Raw genomic sequence first — 22244 nt, 5'->3', positions numbered from 1 at the left:
GCGTCCCAGGAAAAATCCCAAAGCTAAACCGAAACACATCTTCAAGAGTTAGATAACCAAGTAACCCGACTAGCTCAGACTATGGGAAAATTGGAATCACAAGGAAGAATACCTTCTTAAACGGAGTTAAATCCAAGAAAAAATGTTAGTGCCATCACACTCTGAAGTGGAAAAGTTATCTCACCCGAAGTTCCAGCAGAAAAAGTCGTACATCAGGAAGAACAAGAGGACACACTACCTTTAGAGATACAAGGTACATCTGACTCACATCCTTCTCTTTCTTCTCATGAAATCACGCCACCACTCGTCTCATCAAGGTTGATGAAGCGTGATAAAAGAGCTGAAGAAAATAAAATCTTAGAGGTGTTCCAAAAAGTTCAAGTCAATATACCTCTTTGTCCGCTCTTTGTGAGTACTATAAATGGTGTGGAAATATGTGCAAGTATACACAATCGAACAAGTAATACAGTGATGAGTGAGTATCATTAGAAAATAAAATCTTAGAGTGTTCCAAAAAGTTCAAGTCAATATACCTCTTTGTCCGCTCTTTGTGAGTACTATAAATGGTGTGGAAATATGTGCAAGTATACACAATCGAACAAGTAATACAGTGATGAGTGAGTATCATTCTCCATAGGGATTGGGGAAAATCAAATAAGTTTGTCACGACACTTTACTTTATCACCTAAGTAAAGTTAGTGATGGTATATACAAATGATAATGTTGTGGCAAAATGGAGTGACTGATGCGGAAATAGAATGATGGTAATGTGATGGCAAATGGATATGTCGTGGCAATACAAGTTGTGTTGAGTGCAAAAAAATGGAAATGTCAAGGCAAAATAAAATGTAAATATATAATTTGATTAATAGGACTTTGTCTTTCTCACACGACAAGATACTGTGGGAATGAGTGATGGGAGTCACTAGGAAAATCGAAGTCTACTTCTCTGAATGGTCTTATCTCTATGCCTCTCCTTCCCGACAGAGTCTCCGATAGTACCCTATGCTATCTCTAGTAAGGGACTCGACAAATTTAAGATGCCTTGGAAAAACCGATTGGCGTAAACCCCTGCAGTGATCCTATTGGTCCAGATAACATGATATGTCTCGGCAATACCTTTTTACGACAGCATTGACATCTAACCTATCATTCATGCACACTTATTTTAGTCGAATGAAATCCTAGCCTTATCTCTAAGGTGGATTAGGCATAGCTACTACTTAGAACCCCTTGTTTATGTATTTCCTCCCTAGTTTCTCTCGAACACTAAGGATGTGTTATCTCGGTATTCTCTCGAACCCAAAGAATCTCCTAAGGAATGGCTACTCTCGTAGCTCCTACAACCTTAAGGCACTAAGTTTCACAAATAAAACAGATTATAACATAGAAAAACAACCATTCATTAAAATAAAACTTAAATATCCCGAAGAATTCCCACCAAATAAAATTAGTTCATGGTGGGGTTCGAAATAAATCCTCAGCCACCAAGACTACTCTCAGCGAACTAGCTCCTCTCGGAGGCTTAGAACGCCACTCCCTCTGGCTTGTCAAGGAGAAATGCCACGACAAGTAAGAATAACTGAGAAAAGTAAGACCTTCTCTCTCTAACGTTTAAGCTCAAATTGGCATGGGACAAAATGTTCTTTTTCATTACGGCTTCATCCTCTATATATAAGGGGAAAAACCTTAGGAATTGGTGTTGAAATTCCTAGGATACCCCAAACTTTGCTTGATTCTCGTGAGGATTAGGCAGTGGTCCAGCATGGGGCAGTGGTCCAGCATGGGCATCTGGAAATGGCCCATACTGGGTGGTTGCCTAAGCACCTGACATCTGCAGTATGGTCCAGCATGGCCTGTGCAGTGCTAATCCAGGTGGATTTCTCGCTCTTGGTAAAATTGGGGGATAGTTGGCTTTAAAAATATATTCTCATACTTTGCTCGCTTTCGAAATGCCAATCCAACTCGGCATTTTCATTCTGCTCAGCGGTCTCCTAATGTCATGGCATTTCCTTTTCTCTTTTCCTTGCTCTCAATTTCTGCACTGATGACAAAATAAAATGTCGCGACAAAACGTATTCCACCACATGCAACTATATGCTCCTAAATGCATCTATATTGTCCTAAATGAGCTCTTACACATTCAATAACTTAAGTGAAAAGGTCCCAAAATACGACCTTTTTACGGAGTTATCACACCCCCAAACTTAAGCTATTGCTTGTCCTCAAGCAATGGATAGTATTAAGCAAAATTAAAAAAATACCATGGCAAGTTCAGAAGCAGAATAGTTATATGGGATAAAATTTCAGCCCTCAACATCTGGTTTCAACATGCTAGACTAGTTCGATAAATCAAGTATTGTCCCCTAGGGCAAGATCCTTTGTATGGGTGTGTGCGTGTTTGTATCCAGTCCATGATTAACAAACCTAAAAATTTTCTAAGCAAGCTTTCTTAATTTGCCATGACATTTACAATTTTTTACTCCACATTGTTTTCTTTTCTTTCATTAACTCTGCTACGAGAGGAGTCAGCCCATCACTCCTACCATCCCACACTCTAAGTGAAATGGAGCATACCTTCCAGCCCCGAGCTAGTCAGGTAGTGTCATCCTGTGACTTCTTTCATTCACTCATATGCTATAGATGACATTTATTTAACTGCAGTTTCCAGGAAATACCGTGGCATAGCGGAGTGTCTCTCTACAGATATACCGAGGCATTTATTCACAACTTCATTCCTTTTTTATGGGGTTTTCATCATTCAAAGATTTATGCCGCGACATTCAAGAATTCTCTTATAAAAAATTTCTAAGTTTCTCAAGCATGGAAAGCATACAATCGTGTATTCAAGGGTTTCAAAGAAGCAAGTCCTAGAGTTGGTTCTATCATCCTCAACCAGTCATGTAAAATCTATCCTAGCCATCAAGAATTCTTCATCATCGGACATCTTTAACTAATTCCAGCAAACTATTCAGGCACTTACTAATGTCATGGAAAATTTATTTTACTAACACTATCATACAATGATTGGAGAACCCTACTTCCCCCAAACTTAAGAGAAGCATTGTCCACAATACTTACTAAAACCTAAGGGAAAAGTAGACTACATGTTATGAAATACAATGCAATGTAAGGTACCTTGACTTCATGCGGGTGGTGGTGCGGCGGTCGCACGACGGGTGCGCTTTCTCAGTTTTACGGGGTTGAATTGTTTAGAGTTATAAGCTGGTGTAGTTGGAGGAGTACTGGGACCTTCAGGGACGTTGAATAGCTGGGGCTTCTTGTTCTTAGATGCTTTCTTCAATCGGCGTCTACTTCTTCACAAAGAAGCTTGCCGTGGTATCTCGGATTGGCCCCCCTCCATGGACTCGATGGGCTGGGGTAAGGGCGGGGAGATAACAAAAGTAAAAGTGAAAAAAAATTAACCCTAAAGCAACAGTAAAAATAAAAAAAGTGAAAGTTTTTTCTCTTTTTTTCCTTCCTTGTTGCTGCCCATTTTTCCTTTAGCTTCTACCGTACGGTATCACATGCTGGCTGTGTGGGATGGATAAGAGTAAATCTAAAATGTAACGGCATCTTCAAGATGCTTGGCCAGTTTCGACATTGTGCAAGATGAGTGCAAACTTGTCACGCTCGATCGGAGCACCAGTGTATACCAAAATGCCCCACACATATAACAATTCAACCTTAAAAATGTTTTGTCCTGGCATTTTGTGTCTTTCAAATCTGAATTGTAGGACCTTAGCAGTAGTCCCCTCTTCTTCAAAGTGCTCTTTTCCTGAAGCTGAATGGTAGTGGAATGAGATCTCTTTTCGCTCCTTTTTTCCGTGGCAACTTGAAATCATTTGGGCAGCAAATTTGTTGAACAGGTCGGGGTTATCCCTATGCCAGTAGCCACCATCGTGTATGACCTTGTTCTTTCCTAGGCTATTCAAGTAAGGAAGCAAAACAAAACTAACGAGAAAATGACAATGTCAGCATACCGCAAAATTGTCGCGGCAAATAATAATTTCTCATTAGGGATTTTTTTCTTAATCTCCATTTCATTCCTTAGTTCTTTCACGATTTCTAGCCTAGAAAAATGAGCAGCTACTTGGGGTTTAGGATGAGTAAATTTAATAGAATTCAAAGGTTCAAATTTCATACCTGGTCTAGCTATGGGTGAGCTAGACTTACTCATCTCCTTTGGAATATCCTTGAGCTCCTTCAAGTGATTATCAGCGCATAAAAATTTGTTGTGGCAAAATTCTGTAGCTTTTCTTTGGTCACCATCTTCTACTGATGGGAGTTTTTTTTTGCCGTGGCAAAATTTTTCTTCTCTTCATTGGCTGCACTCTTCGAACCCTTATCATTGTTTTCCAACAAATGTAAATCTTCTTGCACCTTCGGATCTTCGTGCACAACCTCATGATCGGGCTCTCTGAGTATCTCTCCCCTAAACTTAGCATCTTTATAAATTTTGATGTCACTCCTTAAGGTGAATATACCACACTTCTCCCTGTCTTGAGCCTTAGTGACTTCAGTATCACTAGGTAGAATACCATATGGACAAAAATGTAATATCGTGGCAATTTAGCCAACCTGACCCTCCAAGGCCCTCAAAGACGAACTGTGACTTTGAGGCAAAGCTTCTTGGCTTTTTATAGAGGTAGTATGGTCATGCAGTATGGTCTTCGTTGTAGCGATAAAATCTTGCATCGTGACCTCCAAAGAGCTTGTATTGGATAAAGATAATACTCCCTCATTAGAATTATGCCATGACATATTCGTTTGAAAACCCTGGGAGTCACTGAAGTTCTGCTGCCTAGCAGGCTGACTAGAGTTGTTGGTTCCTTGATTTCCCCATAAAAAAGTTTGGATGTTGATGCCATCCAGGATTATATGTGTTAGAATAGGGGTTGTTGTTGCCTCGATTATAGTTGCTCACATAGTTGATGGATTCTTGATTGATCGGACACTCACTCTCATTGTGATTACTGTGGCATAATAAACATGCTGAATTGGCTACCTTTATTTCTCTCATCTCACTTGTCCTTTGTAAATTCTTCAACATATTGGTGATAACATCAAGTTGGGCGAATACCGTATCCTTAGAATCTAGCTCGAAAGCTCCATGTGATTTTTGCCCAAGTCTAACCCTTGTAGATGAAAATTGATAATCATTGTTGGTAATCCTATCCAGAATGTCAAATGCCTCTGCTGGTGTTTTATCAAGTAATGTCCCATTTGCCGAGGCATCTAGCATCATCCTCGTGGACGCATTAACTCTATTATAGAACATCACAACTTGAGTCCAGTCGTGGAATCCATGATTGGGGCACTTACGAAGCAAACTTTTTGTATCGATCCTAACACTCATACATAGACTCTTCATTGCCTTGGTGAAAAGATGCTATGGTATTTCTAAGATGGTTGTTCATATCGAGTTGATTATGACGTAGAAATTTTTTTTTGCACAAGTCAGCCCAATACCTTATCGAGCTGGAAGGTAATCGATTGAGCCATGCCCTGGCGTGATCTTTCAAAGAATATGGAAATAACTTCAATTTCAGTGCATCTTCATGCACACCTTGTTATAGAAAATAGTCACAGATCTCCAAAAATACCCGAACATGATGCCTTGCATCCTCATGAGGAGCACCACCAAGCTGTCCAATAAAAATCCAACATATCAAACATAACCGGTTTGAGCTCGAAGTTGGCTGCCTAAATCATGGGTGCCACAATTCTAGGATTTAGATCGTCCATGATAGGGTTTAAATGATCTCGAATACTATGAGTCCTAGCAGCATTCCCAACATTCGTAATTGCCTCGATATTCTGATCTTCCATTTGACCCATTCCTTGATTTCCAATTTGGTACATCTTTGCTTGAGCACGTTGAGTATGTAAAATAAAAGCCTGAAAAATAAAAGGAAAATAATAAGTAAAACTATACAAAAAAAATTGAACAAGTAAAATAAAAATGCTATGACAAAACTAATTAACTTCCAGTTGCCAATCCCCGGCAACGGCGCCAAAAACTTGTCCGCTCTTTGTGAGTACTATAAATGGTGCGGAAATATGTGCAAGTATACACAATCGAACAAGTAATACAGTGATGAGTGAGTATCATTCTCCATAGGGATTATGGAAAATCAAATAAGTTTGTCACAACACTTTACTTTGTCACCTAAGTAAAGTTAGTGATGGTATATACAAATGATAATGTTGTGGCAAAATGGAATGACTGATGCAAAAATAGAACGATGATAATGTGATGGCAAATGGATATGTCGTGGCAATACAAGTTGTGTTGAGTGCAAACAAATGGAAATGTCAAGGTAAAATAAAATGTAAATATATGATTTGATTTAATAGGACTTTGTCTTTCTCACATGACAAGCTACTGTGGGAATAATTGATGGGAGTCACTAGGAAAATCTAAGTCTACTTCTCCGAATGGTCTTATCTCTATGCCTCTTCTGCCCGACAGAGTCTCCTATAGTACCCTATGCTATCTCTAGTAAGAGACTCGACAGATTTAAGATGCCCTGGCAAAATCGATTGGCGTAAACCCCTGCAGTGATCCTATTGGTCCAGATAACAGGATATGTCTCGGTAATACCTTTTTGCGGTAGCATTAACATCTAACCTATCGTTCATGCACACTCCTTTTAGTCAAATGAAATCCTAGCCTTATCTCTAATGTGGATTAGGCCTAATTACTACCTAAAACCCCTTGTTTATGTATTTCCTCCCCAGTTTCTCTCGAACACTAAGGATGTGTTATCTCGATATTCTTTCAAACCCAAAGAATCTCCTAAGGAATGGCTACTCTCGTAGCTCCTACAACTTTAAGGCACTAAGTTTCACAAACAAAACATATTATAGCATAGAAAAGTCACCATTCATTGAAATAAAACTTAAATATCCAAAAGAACTCTCATCAAATAGGATTTATTCATGGTGGGGTTCAAAATAAACAAGCACAAAGCAAGTTTCATCCGTTCCATACAACTCAAATAACAAAATATGAAAGCAAAGAACTAAGGGGAGGAGAAAAAACCTTCAACGTGCACTGCCAAACGCTTTCCTCGGCCACCAAGACTGCTCCCAGTGAACTAGCTCCTCTCGGAGGCTTAGAACTCCACTCCCTCTAGCTTGTCAAGTGAAAATGCCATGGCAAGTAAGATTAACTAAGAAAAGTAAGACCTTCTCTTTCTAACTTTTAAGCTTAACTTGGCGTGGGACAAAAAGTCCTTTTTCATTATGGGTTCATCCTCTATATATAAGGGGAGAAAAACCATAGGAATTGGTGTTGAAATTCCTAGGATACCCTCAACTTTTCTTGATTCTCGTGAGGATTGGGCAGTGGTCCAGCATGGGCATCTGGAAATGGCCATACTGGGTGGTTGGCTGAGCACCTAACATCTGCAGCATGGTCCAACATGGCTTGCTGATGTAAGGCGAATCTACACACTTTCGTGAGAAGAGTAGATAACCTTATTGTGTCCCGATCTAGGATTGACAAGTACTGATGTCCTTGAATTTATAAGCTTGGGCTACAAAATAAGATAAGAAAAGGAAATAAGATTAATGATGGAATTAAGAAATGGATGATAATATAAGTAATGGAAATGAAATAAAGATATAATAGAGATGGCTGCGGAATTGATGGATTGATGGATGTTGTTAATGATGGGAATGATGAAAATGGAGATGGTGGTGATTTGTATCCCAAACACGCCAAAGAGGAAACTATGCTATGAAGCACAATCCTGTTCTTCACAAACTTGCTTGAGGGGTGGTGATAGTGTCTTCAACCCACAAGATATCAATCTAGGAATTTTAGAATCAAGATGGAAAGAATGACACCACAAGTATATGAATTATACTTGCTTAATCGATAAAGTTCACAAAGAACTTTGAAGAGAAATAACTCACAAGAGTATGTTTTATATAAGAGATGAGATGCGTACAAATGAAGGCAAGCCACTCTATTTATAGGAAATGAGAGGGCTTGGCCGAATGGTTACAAGTTGTTTCGCTAGATACATAACTTTATGAAGATACATAATGTTTTAAAATAAAAGATTAAGTCATTTGGGCTTGTGATGGTTCGGCTAACTCTTTATGAAGGGCCTTAATGATTCGGTCAAATGATGGAGAGACATCTCCCTTGGCCGAATGGTTCATGCTTGTTCATCTTGGCGCCAATTTCCTCTCATTGGCTGAATAGTCATGTGCCTTATCATGTTTGGCGCCAAAGGCTCTCATGTGCATGCCATGTGATGTGGCCGAATATGCATGGCATTCTTCCTCATGATGATTTAAGCTTCCAATGGTTGCAATTTCTTCACCAACGTGCTTCTAGATGAAAAGGCATCTTCATGGGCAGTATCATTCATGAAAGGTCACGGTGAGCTGGCCTTAGATGACTTGTAACATGATGAACGTTTGGGCAGCTCCTTGTGGAAAGGTACCTCTCGAGGTGGCAACTATTCGCGAAAAGGTACGATTTCAAAAAATTTGACTTAGGACATATTTGAAGTGTCCTAAGTGGTGATGATGATGGTGCAATTCCCCAGCTGAAATGAGTTCATCTTGTAGCTCAAATCTTCAGCTCAATCCAGCTATGAGCTCACGGCCTCCGGATAACTTTTCACCAATTGTTCCTTGTGCTCTCTTAATCGATCCCATGTAAGTTTCCTTGCTGTTACATGCTCCATTTAGCTCCAATGTAGCTCCCAAGTGTTGGCCGAATGTGCCTACATGCGTAACATAAAAAAAAACTAAGTATATAAACTTGTATATTATAAAAAATGTGACTATAGTATATGATAATAACTTGTATCTCATATATAAATGGATAACTTATTATCATAATAACTATAGGTATAATATATATATATATATGAAAATAACTATCTTATAACATATGAAATAAGTATCTATAGGTATAAAGATAGAAAGTTTCTTTCCTGGAGAGGTTGGAATAGCCTTGGTAAATATGATGCTGAATTGGATCACATCATCCTCCCCTTCTTTTAATCGATTTGTCCTCAAATCGAATGATCGTCTTTTCTTAGTGTCCTTCCATTCAATCTTTACAAAAAGGTTCATATCCATTGAAAGACTGCTTTGGAAGTTCTTAACCTGAAAAGAAAGAAAACTTTCATTAGTATGAATGTGATCAAACAAATTTAATGTTAATAAATACTTCCTGAAAAATGTAGGTTCAAAGTTCATGTCTATTGAAGACATTTGGCTTTGAATGTTAGTTCCCTTTTGTATTCCAAAAATCATGCTCCTTTCCATAGATAGATGCATTGATTCATGAAAGGTGGTGACTCTTGGAATGGTGATGTCCTCATAAGTCACGCCCTTTGGATGAAAAATCATTTCCCTTTGGGTTTCAATAGGCATGGCTCTTGATTCTTGATGGATCATGTCATTTGGATGAAGAGTTACCATTCTTTGCTCTTCAATAGTCGTACCTCTTGGCTCTTGAAAGGTCACGTCCTTTAATTTCCCAAATTGATGGATTGTGTCACTTGGATCATCCTGCAAATCAAAGGAAATTCATGTATTGTCAAAGTTAGAAAAATCTTCATTGACCTTGCGCCTCGTCAGTAAACATCTTTGTAACAAGCACTTAGATGTATAAGCACTTGTTTTTGGAATGTTTTCTTCCTGGATTAACTTCGATTTTCCTTTCCTCATGTCCTCAACACTTTGTTTCATCTTGATTTGATCAATTTGAACTTATCTAGGCGTCAAGGGTGTTAGGATGATCTTCTTCCCTCCATGGTTGAATGAATATTGATTGGTAAAACAATCATGAATGGTCCTCCTATCATATTGCCATGGTCTTCCAAGGAGTAAATGGCTAGCATGCATAGGAACAACATCGCACATAACCTCGTCCTTGTACTTACCAATAGAGAAAGGAACCATCACCTGTTTGTTGACATTAAGTTCACCTCATTCGTTGAGCCATTGTAGTTTGTAGGGATTTGGATGTTTCAATGTTTGCAATCCTAATTTTTCCACCATAATGGTACTTGCCACATTCGTACAACTTCCACCGTCTATGCTTATGAAACACACCTTTTCATTCACATGGCAGCGAGTATGAAAGATGTTTTCCCGTTGTACATCGTCTTCTACTACTTGAGCACTTAGACTTCTCTTGACCACTAGGGCTTCACCTTCCACCGGAGCACCAATTTCTGCTTCTTCCTCGACTTCGGTTGGTGTTGCTTCTTCTTCTTCATGGTCAGATTCAATCTCACCATTTCCAAGTAGTAACATGGTGTTTCTATTGGGACATTGTGTGGATATATGCCCCCTCCCAAGACATTTAAAGCAACGGATGTCTCTTGTTCGTTCAGGGATCTCTTTTCCTCGATTCTCCTTACCAAGTTGAGATGCATTTGATGATTCGACCTTTTCTTTGGTAGGAAGAGGGGTAGACTTCCTCAAATTATTGTTTGGACTCCATCTTGAAGATGTAGGCACTGAAGTACGAGAGATAGGTCTTCTTCGAAGTTGCCTTTCTATTTTCATAGCCATTTGCACCATTTCATCAAGTTCGATGTAATGATACAATTCTAACGTGTTGGCAATCTCAGGATTGAGTCCAGCAAGAAATCTAGCCATGGTTGCTTCACGATCCTCCTCAATATTGACTCGGATCATTGCCACTTCCATTTCTTTATAATAATCCTCCACACTCCGTTGGCCTTGCGTCAAATTCTGTAATTTCTAAAACATGTCTCGGTGATAATGAGTATGAATGAAACATTTACGCATGATACCTTTCATTTCGAGCAATGTTGAAATTGGTCTCTCTCCATTCCTTCTTCGAGTAATAGTAAGTTGATCCCACCATATCAAAGCATAATCAACATACTCCATGGCTGCCAATCTTACTTTCTTGAGTTTGGAATAGTTATGGCAACTAAACACATGTTCCACCTTGTTTTCAAGATAGGCTTCTGGATCAGTCTTTCCTTGGAATTGAGGAATTTTGATTTTGATGTTGCTTATATTATCATCAACATTGGCACGCCTAGGTCCTTGTATTAATGATGGTTCTTCTTCATCATAAGGATTTGGAACATCATCTTCTGGAAGAGGTTGTTGCCTCCGAGGAGTATCATTGTTTTTGGTTTGTGGTTGATCTTGTCTTTGGTCTAGTTTCTCATGGAGAGCATCAAATTCTGTTCGAAACATTCTCATCATTTCTCCAATCAGTGCTTGCATTTGCAAATTGGTTTGACCTGCATTTCCTTTAGGACTTTGAGACATGGTTAGTAAATAAAACAAAAATAAACCTTACCATCACACTCACAAAGTCTCACAATTTCACTCCAAAGAAAAGATAAGATCACTCCACTCAACACTCGTGTTTACTCTCGGGAATATATATATTTGGCTTTTAACAATTCCCCTTCTGATCTCACTCTCTCAATAGCCTTTTTCCACTCAATTTCTCTTGCTGAGTCCTTTGAAGAACTTACTCAAGATTAGAACAAGTTAATTCCTTCCTTATGTACATCGGCTGCAAATATGGTTAGGGTAGAAATAAATAGAAATGGAAAGGTAGAAGAAAGGATTCAAAGGTATTAAAAGAAGGAAATGGTTGAAGACAAGGAAAATGAAAGGATAGAAAATAAAGAGGTGACTTACAATTCAAGAAACAACACTTATTGCAACCTTTCTCAAGAACAATAAGGTTATCTTCTCTTAGTGTAGATGGCCTCTTTGATGTACTTTGCAATGGTAGAGCACTTTCCTTGGCTTGCTTTCTCTTTTTCTTTTCTTTTCTTCTTTTATGATTTTGTTTTCTTCTTTTGTCTTTTTTTTTCTTTTTTTGCACTCCAATTTTGATGTATGAGTCTTTTCTTTTGTTTTTCTTCTGTTTTGCACGCCAATGACACTTTTGTTGTCAATCCAACTATTCTCTGATTACCGCTTGATGTAAGGCGAATCTACACACTTTGGTGAGAATAGTAGATAGCCTTATTGTGTCCCGATCTAGGATTGACAAGTACTGATATCCTTGAATTTATAAGCTTGGGCTGCAAAATAATATAAGAAAAGGAAATAAGATTAATGATGGAATTAAGAAATGGATGATAATATAAGTAATGGAAATGAAATAAAGATATAATAGAGATGGCTACGGAATTGATGGATTGATGGATGTTGTTAATGATGGGAATGATGAAAATGGAGATGGTGGTGATTTGTATCCCAAACACGCCAAAGAGGAAACTATGCTATGAAGCACAATCCCGGTCTTCACAAACTTGCTTGAGGGGTGGTGATAGTGTCTTCAACCCACTAGATATCAATCTAGGAATTTTGGAATCAAGATGGAAAGAATGACGCCACAAGTATATGAATTATACTTGCTTAATCGATAAAGTTCACAAAGAACTTTGAAGAGAAATAACTCACAAGAGTATGTTTTATATAAGAGATGAGATGCGTACAAATGAAGGCAAGCCACTCTATTTATAGGAAATGAGAGGGCTTGGCCGAATGGTTACAAGTTGTTTCGGCTATATACATAACTTTATGAAGATACATAATGTTTTAAAATGAAAGATTAAGTCATTTGGGCTTGTGATGGTTCGGCTAACTCTTCATGAAGGGCCTTAATGATTCGGTCAAATGATGGAGAGACATCTCCCTTGGCCGAATGGTTCATGCATGTTCATCTTGGCGCCAATTTCCTCTCCTTGGTCGAATAGTCATGTGCCTTATCATGTTTGGCGCCAAAGGCTCTCATGTGCATGCCATGTGATGTGGCTGAATATGCATAGCATTCTTCCTCATGATGATTTAAGCTTCCAATGGTTGCAATTTCTTCACCAACGTGCTTCTAGATGAAAAGGCATCTTCATAGGCAGCATCATTCATGAAAGGTCACAATGTTTGAGAAAGGTGTCCCTTCATGTTTGAGCTATTTATGGTGTGAATGAGCTGGTGGTGAGCTGGCCTTAGATGACTTGTAACATGATGAACGTTTGGGTAGCTCCTTGTGGAAAGGTACCTCTCGAGGTGGAAACTATTCGCGAAAAGGTACGATTTCGCAAATTTTGACTTAGGACATATTTGAAGTGTCCTAAGTGGTGATGATGATGGTACAATTCCCCAGCTGAAATGAGTTCATCTTGTAGCTCAAATCTTCAGCTCAATCCAGCTATGAGCTCACGGCCTCCGGACAACTTTTCACCAATTGTTCCTTGTGCTCTCTTAATCGATCCCATGTAAGTTTCCTTGTTGTTACATGCTCCATTTAGCTCCAATGTAGCTCCCAAGTGTTGGCCGAATATGCCTACATGCGTAACATAAAAATAAACTAAGTATATAAACTTGTATATTATAAAAAATGTGACTATAGTATATGATAATAACTTGTATCTCATATATAAATGGATAACTTATTGTCATAATAACTATAGGTATAATATATATATATGAAAATAACTATCTTATAACATATGAAATAAGTATCTATATGTATAAAGATAGAAAGTTTCTTCCCTGGAGAGGTTGGAATAGCCATGGTAAATATGATGCTGAATTGGATCACATCACTTGCAGTGCTAATACATGTGGATTTCTCGCTCTTGGTGAAAATGGGGGACAACTGGCTTCAAAAATATCTTCTCACACTTTGCTCGCTTTCAAAATGCCAATCTAACTCGGCATTTTCATTCTGCTCAATGGTATCCTAATGTCATGGCATTTCCTTTTCTCTTTTCTTTGCTCTCAATTTCTGCACATCATTAGACAAACACCTTCTCCATAAAGCAGCACTGATGACAAACACCTTCTCCACCACATGCAACTATATGCTCCTATATGCATCTATATGGTCCTAAATGAGCTCTTAGACATTCAATAACTTAAGTGAAAACGTCCCAAAATATGACCATTTACAGAGTTATCACTCTTCTTTAAGTAATTCGACAAGTACCAAGGTATGCTCGATTTTTAAAAGAACTTTGCACTACAAAGAAGAAATTAATGGGGCACACAAAAAGGTAAATTTGGGAGAACATGTCTTTGTATTTTTTCAACGAAAACTCCCACCAAAGATGAAGGATCAAGGTATGTTCGCTATACCTTGCAAAATAGGTGATTTTAAAATTAAACGTGCAATGTGTGACTTAGGAGCTTCAATCAACGTTATGACATTATCTATTTATAAAATGATTACTAACGAGCCTTTGATGGAAACGGGAGTAACCATACAATTGGTTGATCGGTCCGTGATCTATCCAGTGGGAATGATGGAAAATGTCTTAGTCAAGGTTGATGTATTTTTTTTCCTGCAGATTTCTATGTCATTGACATGGAACATGATAGGTGGGATACTTATTCCGAAGTACTCTTAGGCCGACCTTTCCTAAGCACCGCACATACAAAGATCGATGTTAGAAGTGACATACTGACAATGGAATTTGATGGTGAGATCGTTGAATTTGATGTTTACAAAACAATGAAATTCCCTGATCATGTTGAAAGAATTAATTATGTTGATGTTATAGATCCTCCAATTGATGAATATATTGAATCAAATCTTTCCATGGATCCTGAACTTTGCCACGAAGAGGAAGAAAGAGAGTTTGAAAATATTCATGCAATCAATTTTGATTTATTTTTTACATTCCTCTAAAACTAAAATTTTACCTTCTGCTTTGCAGGCACCTGAGATAGAATTGAAACAAATGCCGCAAAACTTAAAGTGTGTATTTTTATGAGAAAATGTTACTTCACCGGTTATTTTGGATAAGTTGTCAAAGCTAAAAAAGATCCGAAGAATAACCTATGAGAATATCGAATTCTACAAAGAGAAAATAAAAGAATTATACAATCGTAGAATTTCTCATAACAAAGTTCTTAGTTGGAAAAAGCATATGAAATGGAGGAAGTATTTCTCTCGAAACCTATAGTCTGAATCAAGTCGTCGAGCTAACGACGTTAAACAAAAGCGCTTGATGGGAGGCAACACATTTTGTTTTATTTTCATTTTATTTATTTCATTTCATTTATTTTATTTTATTTTATCAGATGCTTAATTTTATTTTTCTCTAAACATATTCGAATTCCGATCGAATATTTCTTACCTTCACCCGGGGTTGTCTCGACATGACCATGGCCTCGGTCGCCACTAGATTGGGGAGTATTCCTTTTCCCTCTCTTTGATTTTAAATTTGATATACGTTTTGGGACAAACGGAATAAGTGAGGGGGTGGATAAGCATGTTTCAATTTTTTTCTTGACTTGTTTAATTGTTTGAAATTGAGTTATTTTGATGTTGATATGTTGGGATTGTTGGTTGCTAATCTTGAATTTCGCTTTATACTCTTGAATTTTGCTTTATACTCTTGATTCCTTTTGGATTATGACCATGTTTTTGATCGAATTTAATTTCCATGATTGGTGATTGATATAGTTGGTGAATTTTTTATTGAGTATTGATATTTCATGCTTTTGTCGATAAGATGAACTTGACTCAATGCAAATAAACTTTTCTTGTGAGATTTGAGCCTAACGAGCATATATTTTCTTTCTTGCTCATTGTGTGTGCCAAACTAATTAGAATATTCTAGAACTTGTAATCAAAATGCATATCGAGACTATATGTTGAACATAATGTTTTAATGTGATAGGGGCACCTAGGATAAACCCACTTTTCCCAAAAAACCTACCTATTTATATATCCACTAATGAACCACGTTTGAGTCTATTTCCCTTTATTTATTTTACACCTTATAATTAAACCCGAAGCCTTTCTTTTTATTTTTCCTCTCTTTTCACACCCTTACCGAGACTTGAGATCTTGTATTATTGTTGTTCCACAAAAAAATGAAAAAAGAAGTTATTCACTGTTTCGAACAACAACAAAAGAAGAAGAAGAAAAAGACTCTTTTAACGAAAAAAGGGAAGGAAAAATCGATTGTTTCAATTGTCTTTCATCTATTCTTTTTCCTTGTTTTGTTATTCATTGCGCTTCATGTTAATTTTTGGATTGTTCTTAATCATTTTGATCTCTTGTTTCGGTATTTTAAACCTTTCTTTTCGACCTTTTCCCTACCCTAACCGAAGCCCCGTTACACCTTGTTTAAAAACCCCTTGACTATTGCATTATGTTCATTTTTCATAGTGGAGACTTGATTAGATTCCAAGCCTATGATAATATTTTGGTTAGTTTCGGTTTGAGCAATTTCATTTACCCCAAACACTTTGAGCGGATATGTGTGACTCTTTGTGAGTTAATGAGTCATGTTTCATTGAAGTTGACAATTAATTGTGATATCTTGCTTACTTTAAATTTTCTTGGTTGTATATTTGCTTGATTGTAACTTGAATTTGAAAAATATCATGGACTTAGTTCGATTGGAAGTTTGAGAGATAAGTTGAAATTGAAGATGACAACTAATGATTTTGATATGTTAATTGAGGAATGCTTGAGGACAAGCATTGAATAAGTGAGGGGGAATTTGATAAGTGTTTAATTTAGTTAATATTTTATTTTTAAATTACTCATTAATCATTGGTTTTTGTCATTTTCTGTATAGGACGTAAGATTCTAGAAATTGCACAAAAAGAAAAAATTTTGTAGTTTTTTTCATTTTTGGAATCAAAGCTGGTTAGAATTCGGATTTGAATTAAACTCAAGTTTGGGATAAGATTTTAAACATTATATTTTATCTTTGTATTTTAGTTTAAATAGGTTTTAATATTTTAATTAAGTTTTAGGATATTTTTTTTATATTTTATCTTTGTTTTAAGTATTTTAGTTTAAATAGGTTTTAGTATTTTAATTAGGATTTAGAATATTATATTATTTTTTTTGGTATTTTAGTTTAAATAGTTTAAAGTGTTTTAATTAGGATTTAAGATATTTTAGCTTGTTTTTAAAAATTTGAAGGCTATAAATACCCTCTAAGGGGAGCCTAGAAACATATATTTCTCATCTCATAATAAAATCTTCTTTTTCTCTCTAGCTTTCTCTATATTTTTCGCATACTTTTTTATTATGCTAAGTATGACTTTGGTCATGCTTAGCTAATTTTCTTTCAAGCCGAAGGCTAAAGCGAAAGCTCAATTCCAAACGTGATAATTGTAAAGTACTTAAATCGCTTCGGATTTTCTCTCTATTTTCTGAGCTTACTTTTCAATTCAAAACGATTTCGACATTGGTCCGGATATTGTTATGATTAACGTTTGAAGAATGATTTGCTTATTGAAGTATATTCAACTTCCCGATAACACACTTAGCAAAATTGTTTGCTAAGAGGAAACTGAGATTGAAATCAGTTATTATTGAAACGACACAATCTGAATTGGCAATGAAGAATTGTTCTTGTAAGCTGACGTGAATCTTGAAGTAAAAATTTGTTTCGATGATCTGAGGAATTTGAGGCGAATCTGAATTCTGATGTTGCTTTCACAATAAGTTTTTCTTTATCTTAATCTCTTTAATTTGTTTATTTAATTATTTTTCTTTTATTTAATTATTTTTCTTTTATTTAATTCTTATCTTTTATTTTTAAAATAACTTTTAAAAATCTACTTTTATATTTATTACTATTTATTATTATATTATTATTATATTATTTATTTTATTTTAATATATCTTTTCAACTTCATCTGAAATTTTATCTTCTTCTAAAAATGAAGAAATAATTTTATTAAATCAAAAATACCACAGTCCCTATGGATCGATCTTACTTCTTTATACTACCTTTTCCTTTTTTTCATTAAGAAGTCATGAATTATTTTAATAGCAAAACAACGGTTATCAAACGCTATTTGCCTACTATTACTTCATGAAACCTTCTTCGGCCCCAAGGTACTTGTCTCTTTCTAAAATATTCATTATCACAATTACAACTCAAATAGTGTATCAATCTGTATCATATGGACCTGCACTCCATGATCTGTGAAGTTAACCCAAAAAAGAAAGCATGTAACGATATTGGAGCTTTTTCCTTTTGTGAGTTCCTTCTTTTTTAGGATGGGGCCATCATTAGGAAACAATGGTGCCCTGTTCCTATCATTTTTTTATATATTTTTATACTTGTATTAATGAGGCACAGCACATTATACTTGGATATCAGGTTCTTACCTTTAAGGTTGAGCAAAATTTGATTCAACTAAAAAAAAATTATTTTTTTAATTTTGAGTTATTCTAGTTAACTCAAATTTTTCGTTCAGATTTTTGTTCGAGTTGATTTTGAATTTGCAAAGTTTGAATAAATGGAAAACTGAAAATTAATACGATGTCGTTTTGATCTTTATCTTAGTAATTTGATTTTTTGCAATTTGGTCATTGATTTCCTTTTTCTTCAATTCTGACTTTGTTTTAAGTCTATTTTTGACCAAATTTGAGCCACATGCTCTCAACCACATTAGAATACCTATATAGATTTTATTCCTCTTTATGACAACAAATTTCTTATTTTTATAATTTAGTCCATCAACTTTACATTTTATTCAATTCGATTCTCCAATTGATACTTTTTGCAAATTCTTTCTTCTCGTCAATTCTTTTACTCCTTTATAAACCCTTCAATACTTTATCCTTGAAATCCTTTTTTTTAAATATCATTATAAATATATATTATATAATTTTAGATGATATTTGATTTATTAAATAATATTATAAATTCTTTTACTTACACATTTGAAAAAGAATATGAATCGGTATATATGTATATTGTATGCGATTAGAGATAGTAGATTATTTTGGAATCAATTAGTATCACAACATTAGACATAATTACATTTAAATTTGAAGAGAAACTCGAACAAATAGATTCTATTCAACTCGACTAAAAAATTCAAATAAAGTTTAAATGATAAATTAATATCCATAAACTGGACTAACTCGAATTTTTTTAACTCGATCGAATATTCATCCCTAGTTACCATGAGCTTATGAATTTAATGGTAATATTGAGGGGCTATAAAAAATGACCGGGAGCCGTCACCAAAATTGCCGAGTTCCTTGATTCTGTTGTCTATGTGGAAGTTGATATATAGTGTTTAACCCCTCTTGATGTCAAATTGAATAACATTTTTCGACCTCACTGCAAATATAGAATTGTGGAGTTTGTATCCTAGGTGCAAAATTATCTGATTCATCTTGTTACCTGGTTCACAGCAAAGTTATGGAAGTCTTCACTAAGGCTGCTGAATATATGGAAATTCCAGTTCGTAGGACTGATGACGAACCTCTCCAGAAGCTGTTCATGTCTGTCAGGAGTGAGTTGAATCTGGATCTTAAGAACATTAAAAAAGAGCAAGCCAAATTCTGGAAGCAGCATCCGGCTATAGTGAAGGTAATTTATAGACTGACATTTATCTTTATTGAAAAATAGTAGTTTTTCCCGATTTATGGGGTTTCTTATTATTGCATGTGTCATTTTGTATCCAGACTGAATTGCTGATTCAAGCCCAATTAACCTGTGATTTAGCATCCTTATCTCCAGCCCTTCTTGCTGATTTTAAGCGCATGCTAGAGCTTGCACCTCGACTCCTTGCAGGATTACTGAAGGTCATATCTGTACCTGTATATCATCATTGAGTGTCTATGATTGGTCTGGATACCTCCACATCTTGTAAATCTGTTCTATACCTTCCATACGAAGTATTTTTTTCCCATGTTAGTTCAATCATCTAGGCAAAAGTTAAAGTTGAAATTTCTGGTTCATATAGTTACCATCTAAGAAGCACTAGGATGGCAAAGCAGTCCCGTTTCAAGTACCCGATACGTTTCCGGCACGGGGATAGTTGGGGTACGTACTGGGGACGTGTCACGGTGGCAGGGTATGACTGACCGAATTCAAGGACGGTCAAAGCTTATCTGGGGATGTTTCGGGGACATCCTGTATCACCCATTTCCTGTATATGTTTCTATAAATGAGACACATATATCACATCACCTTTAAAACATTTTCTACTTTGAAAATTTGTAAAATTTTATTTCTTTTTATAAAACATTTTAATTTAATAATAATAAAACATTCATTAAACTTATGTATGTAAACAAAAAGAAATGTTCAAACATTTCATCTTTTTACATCATTATAATTCAAATACTTTTCAGAGCGTTATTCCTAGGTCTATTATATGCCAACTAAATACATCAAAAGTAGACATGGTTGTCGTACAGTTACTGATGAGGCGACCCTTGATTTGTGATGTCAGATGAACTCCTTACTACGCTCATTTTAAAACTCACGCGCGAAATTAACACACGCTAAGTAATCACTTAGTAATGAATAATAATTATATATAAATAAATTCTAAACACGAGTATATTATAACAATTTGAATATCCCTTGACTATTTCAATTCATTATAAATTCTATGGTTTGTACCCGTAGTGCCAATACAGTAATTCACAAACTCATTATGAATTACATGGGGTTGCACACTTAGTGCCAATACGGAAATTCATAAACTTATTATGAATTTCTTAAGTTGTACACACAGTGCCAATACGAAAATTCATAAACTTATTATGAATTTCTTAGGTTTCACACACAGTGCCAATACGATACTTGCAATACATATATTAAACATAATGCATCTATGACTATCATAACATATAAGTACAAAATAAATGCACTCACCTGGTCTGCCTCGCTATTATATCCAAAATGTAAATCTGACTAATCGGCGACTTTATCTTTGCCTTTCGATTTGCTTGACTCGGGAGCTTGATTTCGATCTACACAAGCATCCATTAAAGACACATACCATACCAAATGTTAGTATATTCCCTAACATTTATACTTTAATAATACTCAAAAGTACTATTATGTAAATTTCTATAACAATTTCAGCCTATCTTATAATTCCAAGCTCAATAGTATAGGTACCCCTACCATGGTATCGATACTTCTATACTATGATACCGATACTCCCTTTCAGTATCGATACCATTTCTACATTGTGGAATCCATGGTGTCAATACCTTTTTCTTGGTATTGATACTCACATCAGTATCGATACTAATTGCATCAGTATCGATATTGTTCATCTGATTTCCCCAAATTTAAACCTATAGTATCGATAATGTTCTTACAGTACCGATACCCTTACCCATATTTTTCATTTTTCAGCCCTATTTTCACCCAAATTTGGTCAAATTCCCTTATTTTTACCCCCAACAATACTAGTAAACTCTTCTTTACTTATCCCAACTAACTTTCCTTCATTTAGCTTATTATAACATCTAAAATCTCCAAAAAAACATCTCAAACCAAGAATCATACCACTTTTTCTAACATGTTTTTAATCACATCCAAGGCTTCTAATCTCTTATTTACTTCTTTGACAAGTCAAATATACTAGTAAACATCAATAAAAACTCATATTTCAACATATCATTCAAAAACCCATTTTCTTCAATCTCAAATAATCTATCCATCTCTTAGTTTTAATCTTATTTAATCCTTCTTTAAGTCTATAATACTCAATGTTTCAAAAACAAATAAAAAACGAAAGGAAAAACTAGCTAAATGAAGCCTTACCTTTGGCTATGGAAGAGAACACTTACATGGGAAAGAAAAAGAAGAGATAACTTTGTTGGCTTTAATTTTCCCATTTCCCCTTCTTAAATCCCTAATAAAGAAATGAATTTAAAATTCATTTCCCCTTTAAAGGACCAAAATGCCCTCTTTATTCATTCATTGTTACTAATTGGTCTTAAACATTATTCCAAATCATTTCTTATCTTTTATTATTTATTCAAATGAATCCTCAAATTTTAAATCTTTTCAATAAAGTTATTGACATGATATTAGGGGTATTACACATCCCCAGGGGTAATTTTGGTGATGTTCCTTGGCTCGACGTGGAGTCGACGCTCATCGATAGCAAAGGCATGGCTGTTCATCCCCACGGATCCATCCCCTCTAGTTCTATTCTTGCTTCTCTTCTTGGCAGCCTTGTGCCAGTTCTTTGGAGACTTGGTCATTTGCTCCTCAAATATTGATTTCTTCATGTGAATCTGCGACACGACCCACTACGGTGGCGGATGAGAGCCAAGTTTTCAGGTTTCATATCAACACAGCCTCACGTCGATAGTGAGGGTTGGGGTCACAACATGGAAGCTTTTGGACGATGACCGACGACTTACATACCTTAGATCTGTAAGAACGACGGTTGCGCGACGATTGTGGACAAGCGTTCGTTAAACAACAAAGGAAGAAGGGAAAACG

General features: G+C 35.9%; 1 pseudogene; it reads left to right on the top strand.

Moving 5' to 3' along the window:
* The window catches only part of LOC120172150, a 37902-nt pseudogene that overhangs the window by 12700 nt on the left and 2958 nt on the right, over positions 1-22244 (top strand).

Source organism: Hibiscus syriacus, unplaced genomic scaffold (assembly GCF_006381635.1).
Source record: "Hibiscus syriacus cultivar Baekdansim isolate YM2019G1 unplaced genomic scaffold, ASM638163v2 tig00111843_pilon, whole genome shotgun sequence".
NCBI lineage: Eukaryota > Viridiplantae > Streptophyta > Magnoliopsida > Malvales > Malvaceae > Hibiscus > Hibiscus syriacus.
Note: the sequence above shows the minus strand (reverse complement) of the source record. Positions and strands in the feature narration are given on the sequence as shown.